The sequence below is a fragment of the Oncorhynchus nerka genome, linkage group LG7 (genome assembly GCF_034236695.1).
Source record: "Oncorhynchus nerka isolate Pitt River linkage group LG7, Oner_Uvic_2.0, whole genome shotgun sequence".
NCBI classification, from domain to species: domain Eukaryota; kingdom Metazoa; phylum Chordata; class Actinopteri; order Salmoniformes; family Salmonidae; genus Oncorhynchus; species Oncorhynchus nerka.
This window is the reverse complement of record NC_088402.1, coordinates 86,362,222-86,375,841: the sequence shown is the minus strand read 5'-3', so window position 1 is coordinate 86,375,841 and position 13,620 is coordinate 86,362,222.

The following is a 13,620-nucleotide window of genomic DNA, read 5'->3' as shown; positions in this document are numbered from 1 at the left end:
AGATGAGGATGAGGGCTGTGGATTTGGGACAGATTTGGGAGTGATGTTGCGCTCGTCATGTTCAGACCCAGATCGATGGCTCTTTGAAATCCTTTTGTTGTCCTGTGGTGATGCTCCAGGTCATGATTAATTGTGAAGATGTTGTCGCTAGTCTTGTTATTAAGTCACTATATCCCCTGAAATGTGTTCACCAGGAAGGAAGTGCACTACAGCGCTACACAAGTTTGCCAAAGTCACATTTCACCCACAATGAAAGAAAAAGGGATAAACAATGGTAAGACTCCGTCTCCAACAGGAGCTTGTCCTTCCCTCAACCCCCCGAGCCCCGGTAACCATAGCATGGGTAATTAGCAGCAGCTCACCCTGGCACAGAGGAACCGGTACAGCGATGGTCGGAGGCAGTAGCAGCAGCTGTGTGGGCCAACAGAGGCACGTGGTGCTAACACAGTGGAGCGCTAATCAGCTTTTCAACATTACACCATAAACGGAGCTGTGTGTTCCACGTGTAAGAAGTGCCACAACGTAATGCAAGTGCTGCTTTGTCCCTAAGCTGACTGAAACTGTGACGCTTGTGCTATGCAAGGGGAGGAGTATTTTTAAATTGCACACAGCGAGACAAGCTGTACAGGCGCGGACACAATGGGGTTCATAGCTAGTGGAACAGTGCTAACAGATTGTACGTGCTAGCCTTCCAACGGGCAACACGGACTATTCTTTTCAAAATTGTACATCTAGGAACCAATTAGCTGTTTGAAAACTTTTGGGGGGGGGTGAGCATGTGGGTCTGGGCAGATGAGATGTAGTCATTGTTCTAGGGATGGGGGGTGTGGTGAGCATGTGGGTCTGGGCAGATGAGATGTAGTCATTGTTCTAGGGATGGGGAGTGTGGTGAGCATGTGGGTCTGGGCAGATGAGATGTAGTCATTGTTCTAGGGATGGGGGTTGTGAGCATGTGGGTCTGGGCAGATGAGATGGAGTCATTGTTCTAGGGATGGGGGTTGTGAGCATGTGGGTCTGGGCAGATGAGATGTAGTCATTGTTCTAGGGATGGGGGTGTGGTGAGCATGTGGGTCTGGGCAGATGAGATGGAGTCATTGTTCTAGGGATGGGGGTGTGGTGAGCATGTGGGTCTGGGCAGATGAGATGTAGTCATTGTTCTAGGGATGGGGGGTGTGTGAGCATGTGTGTCTGGGCAGATGAGATGTAGTCATTGTTCTAGGGGTGGGGGGTGTGGTGAGCATGTGGGTCTGGGCAGATGAGATGTAGTCATTGTTCTAGGGGTGGGGGGTGTGGTGAGCATGTGGGTCTGGGCAGATGAGATGTAGTCATTGTTCTAGGGGTGGGGGGTGTGGTGAGCATGTGGGTCTGGGCAGATGAGATGTAGTCATTGTTTGTCATTCATATGTGTATGTTTGTAACTGGTGTAAAAACAATCTTTTGGATATTAAATAGTAGGCTTTGATACAAAAGAGTAGGATTGTAAGCGTTTATGTCCTACTTATTAAAAAACCTATATCCTATTTTCCTCCTACGTATGTCCTACTTATCTCCTACTTACCTCCTACTTATCTCCTACTTATCTTCTACTTATCTCCTAATTATCTCCTACTTATCTCCTACCAAAGGATGCTTGTTCTGGGATGTCTATTCGAACACTTGTTTTAGGAGAGTGACAGAAAAGGGTTTTCTCTCGTCTGGCCACCTTTTTCTTGTGAACATAACATCTGACCGATCGTTTTGTGACCGTTCTATGGCCACTTACTCTGACATCAAGTATCGACCTCCAATCTTCTAGGCATTTTGACAGACTATTCAGCTGTTACAAGCCTCCTTGTCGTTACATGTGTTGCAACCCAAGCTCCACGTTTCACACCGGAGAAGACTAATGATGGTAAACTGTGTTTTACACCATCCGTGTAACATGCTGCTGGCATTGCCAGCGGGGACGTCATTGCAGTTTGACGAGCAAACGTTCATTGCTATCAGTCTGAACGATTCTCAAAGGTGTTCGTGTATTTTGCTTCAATCCGTTTGACATGACTCAGGCAATATATGTGGATTTTTTGACAGTTGTGATAGAGGTTTTAAAAGAGTGCAGAGCCTTTTGGCATGAGTTGCTAGGCAACTCTAGGAGTGATACCTATATTTCATGTACCTACAGTCTGCAGGCATGGTACACTAGACTGCTGTGTCTGACTGTCATTCATGGCAAATGATATCTCAATATCTGTAAGTGAACAACCATCTGAGTACAGTCTTGCTTTCTTTTGCCTGGGCTTCTAACCTTGCCTACAAATGTGAGTGAAGTTGCACACCATCGTCGCAACAGCACTAAAGGATTATTTCATGATTTCTCTATTCCTTCTCTCGCTCTCGCTCTCTCCCAGTCTCTCTCTTAGTTTCCCTCTCTCTTCCCTGTCTTTCTCTTAGATTCTCTCTCTCTCTGTCTCTCTCTGTCTCCCTCGCTCTCTCGCACACTCTCCCAGTCTCTCTCTTTGTCTCTCTCTTAGTTTCCCTCTCTCTCCCTGTCTTTCTCTTAGATTCTCTCTCTCTGTGTCTCTCTCTCTGTCTCCCTCTCTCTCTCTCTCCCTGTCTCTCTGTCTCCCTCGCTCACTGTCTCTCTCCCCATCTTTCTCTCTGTTTCTGTCTCTCTGTCTCTCTCTGTATCCCTCTCTCTCTCTCTCCCTGTCTCTCTGTCTCCCTCGCTCACTGTCTCTCTCCCCATCTTTCTCTCTGTTTCTGTCTCTCTGTCTCCCCCTCTCTCTCTCTCTCTCTCTCTCTCTCTCTCTGTCTCTCTCTGTATCCCTCTCTCTCTCTCTCCCTGTCTCTCTGTCTCCCTCACTCTCTCTCCCTGTCTCTCTGTCTCCCTCACTCTCTCTCCCACTCCCCCTGTCTCTCTTTCTGTCTGTCTCTCTCTGTATCCCTCTCTCTCTCTCCCTGTCTCTCTGTCTCCCTCACTCTCTCTCCCACTCTCCCTGTATCTCTGTCTCCCTCTCTCTCTCTCTCTCTCTCTGTCTCTCTCTGTATCCCTCTCTCTCTCTCCCTGTCTCTCTGTCTCCCTCACTCTCTCTCCCACTCCCCCTGTCTCTCTTTCTGTCTGTCTCTCTCTGTGTCTCTCCCCCTCTCTCGTTCTTCACAGTCCTCTCTTTGCAGCAGACATTGAGGTAAGGCTTTTATCCTGGATCACCACATAAAGAGACCCATCCTTACATAAGCTTCAAATTATCGAAAGGACCCCATTTTGAATTTGACTGAATGTACTGGAATATGAACTAGGAACAGACACTGAGGTATATGGTTTTATAGACAGCTATGAGATAAATAGATACAGCTATGAGATAAGTAGAGAAAGCTATGAGATAAGTAGAGTTTTTTTCAGAGACAGCTATGAGATAAGTAGAGGGTTTTATAGACAGCTATGAGATAAGTAGAGACAGCTATGAGATAAGTAGAGACAGCTATGAGATGAGTAGAGACAGCTATGAGATAAGTAGAGACAGCTATGAGATGAGTAGAGACAGCTATGAGATAAGTAGAGACAGCTATGAGATAAGTAGAGACAGCTATGAGATAAGTAGAGACAGCTATGAGATGAGTAGAGACAGCTATGAGATAAGTAGAGACAGCTATGAGATGAGTAGAGACAGCTATGAGATAAGTAGAGACAGCTATGAGATGAGTAGAGACAGCTATGAGATGAGTAGAGACAGCTATGAGATGAGTAGAGACAGCTATGATATAAGTAGAGACAGCTATGAGATGAGTAGAGACAGCTATGAGATGAGTAGAGACAGCTATGAGATACGTAGAGACAGCTATGAGATGAGTAGAGACAGCTATGAGATGAGTAGAGACAGCTATGAGATAAGTAGAGACAGCTATGAGATAAGTAGAGACAGCTTTGAGATGAGTAGAGACAGCTTTGAGATAAGTAGAGACAGCTATGAGATAAGTAGAGACAGCTATGAGATGAGTAGAGACAGCTATGAGATAAGTAGAGTTTTTTTCAGAGACAGCTATGAGTTGACTCACGTAATTTGATAATGTCTAGTAAAAGTACAACCATGATCAAGATTGGCGAATGGATTCTCAACAAGTGAATTTAGTATGCAACTGATAGTGGTAACCTAAATGCCACCGTATTGTTTTTAACATACTGTATACCCTGCAGTACGTTTCCCTGTATTGAATATTACATCCATTTGAACAAATTGGAATAGTCAAGAGTGTCATATCTAACCACCCCCAGGGGACTACCCTCTTCATCGTGCTGACTGTCATTTTGGCAGCTACAGTCAAGTTCTTATAATAGACTGGAGCACCTTCATTTGAAAACACACGACCTCAGAACCGTTGGGTGAATGAGATTCAATTCTTCAATGAATATGAATACTTAGTGCTGAAAACCAAAACACTCGAAGAACATTTTGTTTGGAAAAAATCTCGTTAATCACATACCTACTACTTCTTAAGAAACGTCATGAAAATCACTCGTCTTTGAATACCTCAGCATGACACCTCCTCATATGTGAAGCCCAGAGAAGGAGTGTGTGTGTGTGTGTGTGTGTGTGTGTGTGTGTGTGTGTGTGTGTGTGTGTGTGTGTGTTTGAGCTGAATATAGGAATTTGGAAAATGTCACATTTGGGTTTGGGGTCAGGAGGCAAGTGCAGCTGTGTAAGTGTCTTATGGTGGGCGAGAGAACTGAGGGCTTCTTATCCACAACCTCATGGCGTTACGGCTTGTTTTCTGTGTATCATCGGTGAGATGATAAATAGATGCAGTCACAGCGTGTTCGGGGCGTTTTGTCGTTGGTTGTTGCGAGGAATAGAGTGGTTTCTAAGGACATTTGAGGCAGCTTGTTAGCACCTCCCACTTGCTCGATAAGGCTTATGTGTCAATGGACGAGGTTAATGGGATCAATGGACAGGGGAAATGGGATCAATGGACGAGGGCAATGGAATCAATGGACGAGGGCAATGGGGCAATGGACGAGGGCAATGGAATCAATGGACGAGGGCAATGGGGCAATGGACGAGGTCAATGAGGTCAATGGACAAGGTTATTTGGTTTATTCTGTTTAACATTTGCAAACGCACGCACGCACGCACGCACGCACGCACGCACGCACGCACGCACGCACGCACACACACACACACACACACACACACACACACACACACACACACACACACACACACACACACAATATCGGTAACAGAACATTTCTAAATATCTGTTGAAAAATGTGAGGGATAAGGCAAGTAGCCTGGGCCGGCCCACAAATTGATTCCTGCGTGAAATAGCTCCCTACTCCCTCACCCCGGTGCTCCATTAGAAGCTATGTGAGAAAAATGAGAGGTGGAGTACCAGGCATCTCTGCAGCTTTGCACAGCACTTTGGGACTGGGATGTGAGAGGGATGACAGCAAAGCAACAAGCTATTAAACATTTAGCAGAGAGCCCAAGACAAGAGGAGCAAGCAGAGGAGTGAGGGAGGGCTTGTGTCTTCAAGGTGCTGGTGAAAAATGTATAAAATCAAGAATGGCGGAGACCTCTCTCACAGGTAGAAAATGTCATTGGTATTTTCATTCCAGCATTATGACAGAGAGAATTTACTCCAGGAACGTTCCTTGATCATTCCAGCAAAAATATTCAGAGACCGAACGATGCTCCTGGAACCCAATGACTTATGGGATCAACTCAACACAACATTTCTGTTATGTTCAGTGAAAGTTTTTAATGAATCAGTTTCTCTCCTTTTCACGCTTTGGAACTGACCCATAACTCTCTGTCAGAGCATATTCAAATGATCAAGACATCTCGAAACGTGAACACCAAAACCTATTCAATTCAATCATTGACCACTTTTACATGCACACCAATGCATTCGTAATCTAGTTAACACGGGTAAAGTTGTCTGTTTGGTTTGGGGACCGGGGAGAAAACGATACCTGGAAAGATTGGTCCTGTGGAAAATACCCAAATGTCGTCAGTTTGACCGGTTTTAATGAAATTAAAAGTTGAGAAAATGATGAAACACGTTTCTGATAAGACTTCAGTTCGTCTTGGGTGCATATTTTATGTGGTTGAAATACTGTCTGCTTGCATAACAGAGTCAAAGATAACACAACACCGCATTCGCATTTTCTCAAGAGATGCTGAAAGTAATGAATCATAATTCTCCACTCTCTTCCTGAGACAAAATTTAAATGTGTTGTATAATTTTACTGCAAGAAATGCATAATTCTGCAGGAGTTAATGTTAATTTGCTCTACATGTGAGAGGTTATAGGCCTACAGTCAGTGTCACTATTGCAATTACTATTTCATTTGACCCATATTAACTTAAATGAGAAATATTCTGTTTAGTCATGGCTACAGACATTTACATTACATTTAAGTCATTTAGCAGACGCTCTTATCCAGAGCGACTTACAAATTGGTGCTTTCACCTTATGACATCCAGTGGAACAGCCACTTTACAATAGTGCATCTAGGTCTTTTAAGGGGGGGGGGATACAGGGATGCTCATGAGTGGGATAGCAAATGTGCATGTAAACAGCTTATCCCGAATAAGACCTTAAGCGGGAAATTAGGTACTTTCCGGGATATGAGCTACTATCTGGGATATGAGCTACTTTCCAGGATATGAGCTACTATCTGGGATATGAGCTACTTTCCAGGATATGAGCTACTATCCAAGATATGAGCTACTATCTGGGATATGAGCTACTTTCCAGGATATGAGCTACTATCTGGGATATGAGCTACTTTCCAGGATATGAGCTACTATCCAAGATATGAGCTACTATCTGGGATATGAGCTACTTTCCAGGATATGAGCTACTATCTGGGATATGAGCTACTTTCCAGGATATGAGCTACTTTCCAGGATATGAGCTACTATCCGGGATATGAGCTACTATCCGGGATATGAGCTACTATCCGGGATATGAGCTACTATCCGAGATATGAACTACTATCCGGGATATGAGCTACTATCCGGGATATGAGCTACTATCCGAGATATGAGCTACTATCCGGGATATGAGCTACTATCCGGGATATGAGCTACTATCTGGGATATGAGCTACTTTCCAGGATATGAGCTACTTTCCAGGATATGAGCTACTATCCGGGATATGAGCTACTATCCGGGATATGAGCTACTATCCGAGATACGAGCTAATATCTGGGATATGAGCGTGGTTTCATGTCAATATCCGATAACATTGCCCATGCTTGCGGTGTGTCCGCTTGAACACGATTTAACTCCGATACAGTGTAAACATTCCAATTGGCAGGGCTCTTCTCCTTTATCTGTAACTGATTGGTCCTAGTGCTATTGTATATTAACCTCATACAGTACTTCAGCAATCTTCGATGAGGCTGTTCTTGGCGCCGTGCTGGGGATCCACTGCTGGCTATTGATTGTTATGGTCATAGATTTAATGTTGATGCTGGTGATGATGTGCAGAAGTACTTGCCACGCACCTGATCTTACTAATATCCAGGGGCTCTTAAGGGCCGGTGGGAGGCAAAGTCTAGCAAAGTTAATGAGACTCTTGGTCTCCGTTTGGAGCACCTATGCTCCCATGCATCAATAATAAGAGTATTTCAGAGAGCAGAGTATTTCAGAGAGCAGAGTATTTCAGAGAGCAGAGTATTTCAGAGAGCAGAGTATTTCAGAGAGCAGAGTATTTCAGAGAGCAGAGTATTTCAGAGAGCAGAGTATTTCAGAGAGCAGAGTATTTCAGAGAGCAGAGTATTTCAGAGAGCAGAGTATTTCAGAAAATACAATATACACAGGACCTTGTAATAAGCAGATTTTGCTTGGGTGGAGTCTGGCCGTATAGACCAATAACAAAGAGTTCCAAACATCTCTGCCAATAACAGCTAGTTGTCATGTTACAAATCCCTCCCATTAGACCCCTACCAGTCCCAGACAGTCCTAGCTAAATTATCTCAGTATGGTACTTCATTGTTACTGTCACGCCCTGACCTTAGAGAGCCTTTTTATGTCTCTATTTGGTTTGGTCAGGGTGTGATTTGGGTGGGCATTCTATGTTCTTTATTTCTTTGTTTCTGTGTGGTTCCCAATCAGAGGCAGCTGTCTATCATTGTCTCTAATTGGGGATCATACTTAGGCAGGCCTTTTTCCCACCTGGGATTGTGGGTAGTTGTCTATGTGTAGTGGCCTGCGAGCACTATGTAGCTTTACGTTCGTTTGTTATTTCTTGTTTTGTTGGCGACATTCAAAATAAAAGTATAATGTACGCTCACCACGCTGCGTCTTGGTCCACGTCTTCCGACGAACGTGACAGAACTACCCACCACAAACGGACCAAGCAGCATGGTAAGGAGGAGCAGCATTTTCTGGAGAAATGGACATGGGAGGAGATCTTGGAAAGCAAGGGACCCTGGGCAAAGGCTGGAGAATATCGGCATCCAAAGGAGGAAATAAAGGCAGCGAAGCAGGAGCGGCGGCGATATGAGGAGGCAAGTCATTGAAGTAGGCACGAGAGGCGGAGTCAGGTTATAGACCTGAGCCAACTCCCCGTGCTTACCGCGGGGAGCGAGTGACCGGGCAGGCACCGTGTTATGCTATGCGGTAAAGTGCACGGTTTCTCCGGTACGCGTGCACAGCCCGGTGCGCTCGGAGCCATCTCTCCGCAAGTGCCACGCTAGAGTGGGCATCCAGCCAGGGCGGATTGTGCCAGCGCAGCGTTCTTGGTCTCCGGTGCGCCGTTTCGGCCCAGGGTATCCTGCGCCGGCTCTGTGCACTGTGTTTCCGGTGCGCTGTGACTGCTCAGTGCGTCCTATGCCTGCGCTCCGCCCGTGCCGGGCTGAAGTGTTATTTCTTGTTTTGTTGGCGACATTCTAAATAAAAGTATAATGTACGCTCACCACGCTGTGCCTTGGTCCACTTCTTCCGACTGACATGACAGTTACACAGAAATTATTCGATATTTTGATTTAAAAAACTGCTGCATTGGGCCTTTAAGAAAGTAGACTATTTCAGAAAGCAGTCTATTTCAGAAAGCAGTCTATTTCAGAGAATGGATTATTTCAGAAAGCAGTCTATTTCAGAGAATGGATTATTTCAGAAAGCAGTCTATTTCAGAAAGTAGACTATTTCAGAGAATGGATTATTTCAGAAAGCAGTCTATTTCAGAAAGCAGTCTATTTCAGAAAGCAGTCTATTTCAGAAAGCAGTCTATTTCAGAAAGCAGTCTATTTCAGAAAGCAGTCTATTTCAGAAAGCAGTCTATTTCAGAAAGCAGTCTATTTCAGAGAATGGATTATTTCAGAAAGCAGTCTATTTCAGAAAGCAGTCTATTTCAGAAAGCAGTCTATTTCAGAAAGCAGTCTATTTCAGAAAGCAGTCTATTTCAGAAAGCAGTCTATTTCAGAGAATGGATTATTTCAGAAAGCAGTCTATTTCAGAAAGTAGACTATTTCAGAGAATGGATTATTTCAGAAAGCAGTCTATTTCAGAAAGCAGTCTATTTCAGAAAGCAGTCTATTTCAGAAAGCAGTCTATTTCAGAGAATGGATTATTTCAGAAAGCAGTCTATTTCAGAAAGCAGTCTATTTCAGAAAGCAACGTGTTTCAGAAAAACAGTGTTTCAGAGAGCAGACTATTTCAGAGAGCAGACTATTTCAGAAAGCAATATTTCAGAAAGCAGTCTATTTCAGAAAGTAGACTATTTCAGAGAATGGATTATTTCAGAAAGCAGTCTATTTCAGAAAGCAGTCTATTTCAGAAAGCAGTCTATTTCAGAAAGTAGACTATTTCAGAGAATGGATTATTTCAGAAAGCAGTCTATTTCAGAAAGCAGTCTATTTCAGAAAGCAACGTGTTTCAGAAAAACAGTGTTTCAGAGAGCAGACTATTTCAGAGAGCAGACTATTTCAGAAAGCAATATTTCGCAGGACAGTGTATTTCGGCACAGCGTTACCCCTGAATTGTATGTATTTATGTCTGTTTCAGAAAGCCACTGACAGCACTGACTTTCTGTTGGTTGAGCCAAGAACGCATCAGACAACCCATTGCCAACTCTGTGTGCCTGATAATGAATAATGATCATGTAGAATGACGAAGGCGCATGTTTGTTCATCGTCGTTTCCTTTTCAACCACCTCCCTGTCGTCTCGGAGATCCCATTAATCACTTTGAGCCACATATAAGGAAACTGTAATTTTCCATTAGGGAACTGCCTCTCCCACGGCATCTCCTGCTGGTAAAGAACGGCATATTGATTAAAGTATCAGCAAATTGGAATTGACAAAGCTAATCATTACTGTCTCCTGAATGGATGAGAGCAATGAGACGGCCCATAAACAGATCACAGCCTCCATGTCTCTAGCACAACACTGTGAACAGCAACAGACAGTCAGCTTCCGCTGCTTCACATACTACTCTCTCGTAACCACAACAATGATAGACACTTTACAATTAGAAGACACATCTGACAGATGATCTTATGACACATTTTCAGAGAGATTTATAGTTGCAGAGATGATTACGTTTTCAGAGAGATTTATAGTTGCAGAGATGATTAGCTTTTCATAGAGATTTATATTTACAGACATGATTACGTTTTCAGAGAGATTTATATTTACAGACATGATTACGTTTTCAGAGAGATTTATAGTTGCAGAGATGATTAAGTTTTCAGAGAGATTTATAGTTGCAGAGATGATTACGTTTTCAGAGAGATTTATAGTTGCAGAGATGATTAGCTTTTCAGAGAGATTTATATTTACAGACATGATTACGTTTTCAGAGAGATTTATATTTACAGACATGATTACGTTTTCAGAGAGATTTATATTTACAGACATGATTACGTTTTCAGAGAGATTTATATTTACAGACATGATTACGTTTTCAGAGAGATTTATATTTACAGACATGATTACGTTTTCAGAGAGATTTATAGTTAGAGATTATTAAGTTTTCAAAAAGATGTATATTTCCAGAGATGATTACGTTTTCAGAGAGATTTATAGTTGCAGAGATGATTAAGTTATCAGAGAGATTTATAGTTGCAGAGATGATTAAGTTTTTGGCAATGCTGATGTGAATGGCTTCATGTTTGTCTCAGTCGGGGGTCTGTTATTGTGTCGTGCCTCACCAAGTGACGGTAGCTATTCATCGTGGGGCCACCTGTCTCTTTTATGGCTTTTTGAGTGTGATAAATGTCCCCAGTGAGCTGGGAACAGAGAGAGACACAGAGAGAGACACAGAGAGAGACACAGAGAGAGACACAGAGAGAGACACAGAGAGAGACACAGAGAGAGACAGAGAGAGACACCGAGAGAGAGAGACACCTAGTGACAGAGACACAGAGATAGAGACAGAGAGACATTGATATATATATATATAGAGAGAGAGAGACAGAGAGAGAGAGACACAGAGAGAGAGACAGAGAAAGACATGGAGATGGAGACAGAGAGACATTGATATATATATATAGAGACAGAGAGAGAGACACGGAGAGGGAGAGAGAGAGAGAGAGAGAGAGAGAGAGAGAGAGAGAGAGAGAGAGAGAGAGAGAGAGAGAGAGAGAGAGAGAGAGAGAGAGAGAGAGAGAGAGAGAGAGAGAGAGAGAGAGAGAGAGAGAGAGAGAGAGAGAGACCAGTCAGTCTGCCATTTGCTATTTGGACTTGTGGCAGTGGAAATGGACTGGAGAATACCTGATCTTTTTGTTGTCGTTAGGAATAGAACATTCTCACCCAGAGAGGGGAATTCACAGGGCCTACTCAGTTACACCAGTAGAAGTGTCTATGGGTCTCAACATTGATGCTGAGAAAACCATTGGATTTCAGTCCATGGATATGTAAATCAGGCTACGGACTTTGAAAAACTCAACCAGTGAAGATCCCATCTTGAATTGACATTCCTATTCAGTCAACCAGTCTCACCAATGAGGGTATTTACCACCTTTGAATAACAGTGTCTGCTCTGTAGAAAGAAATCATTGTTGGCATCACATTTCCCATTGTGTCAGCCAGACAGCAGGCAAGCAGGGTGTTATCTGCAAATGTGAGCTTATTCATTTTACAAATCCTTGTGATTTCTCTGCGTTGTGATGCCCTGCAGTGCCACATGGCAAAATTGACACATAATCATTTGGGTCCTGTATTTCCCACAGCAATAAACCCTATTCTAATGACTGTTACCTCGGTGGCCTAGCCATCTGTCAATATCAGTCAAAATGACACAGCAGGCTTATTGTTTGTGTGTCTGGTAGATAAACCTCAATCTTTGCAAATCTACAACCTTACGATGCATGCATCACTTATATTCAATATTCCTTATGCCTCGGTTATGATTATTGATGACCCAGTGTTTACGACCACTGCAAAAAGATATTCCTTATGCCTCGGTTATGATTATTGATGACCCAGTGTTTAGGACCACTGCAAAAAGATATTCCTTATGCCTCGGTTATGATTATTGATGACCCAGTGTTTACGACCACTGCAAAAAGATATTCCTTATGCCTCGGTTATGATTATTGATGACCCAGTGTTTAGGACCACTGCAAAAAGGTGGAATAGTTGTGTAGACGTGGCTGTACAGGATCAGGTGGTATTTGAATCTTCATATGGTTATGGTTAGGATTTGGGTTTGGAAACTCTGCAAATACAAACCAAACCACTAATGTTTCCCAAACAATTAATAATATGTCTGAAATTATGAAAGACTGAGGGAGAGAAATGTGTCACATATGAGTTACATCACTGTCCTGCATTCTTCTAATCCTCTCTTCCTCTCTTCCTTCCTTCCTTCCTTCCTTCCTTCCTTCCTTCCTTCCTTCCTTCCTTCCTTCCTTCCTTCCTTCCTTCCTTCCTTCCTTCCTTCCTTCCTTCCTTCCTTCCTTCCTTCCTTCCTCACCCTCTCTTCCTCCTTCCTCTCTTCCTCTCTCCCTCCTCTCCCTCCTTCCCTCCCTCCCTCCCCTCCCTCCCTCCCTCCCTCCCTCCCTCCCTCCCTCCCCTTCCTTCCTTCCTTCCCTTCCGCACCCTCTCTTCCTCTCTTCCGCCGTTCCTCACTCCCTCCATATCTCCCTCCCTCCCTCCCACCACACCTTCCTTCCCTTCTTCCCTTCTTCCCACTCACTCACTCACTCACTCACTCACTCACTCACTCACTCACTCACTCACTCACTCACTCACTCACTCACTCACTCACTCACTCACTCACTCACTCACTCACTCACTCACTCACTCACTCACTCTCTTGCTCCTTGGCCACTACAGTATAACCCCTCACAGCGCAGTGCTACCTTCTGTCTACCCAGTGTTCTCCATGTCTCATCTCAGATACCACACACTCCTCTGTGATGAGTCTAGTTGACCTTTTTACCAGATGGTACACTGCTGATACCACCTTGAGTTGTCCGTTTCCCCTCGAGAATTAACTGACTATTCTATATTCTCTAACATCTAATGTCCTCACCTTTTTTGTTGTTGTTCTACAGTCCTTTGTCAAGCCAGGTGTGGTGTTCATGGCAACCATGGGAGGGAAGGTGAGAATGTGTATTAGGTTGACAGTCCCAACGTGGCTTTATACTCTTCATTCCAGTCTTACCCCAGTTCAAATCCACTATAGAA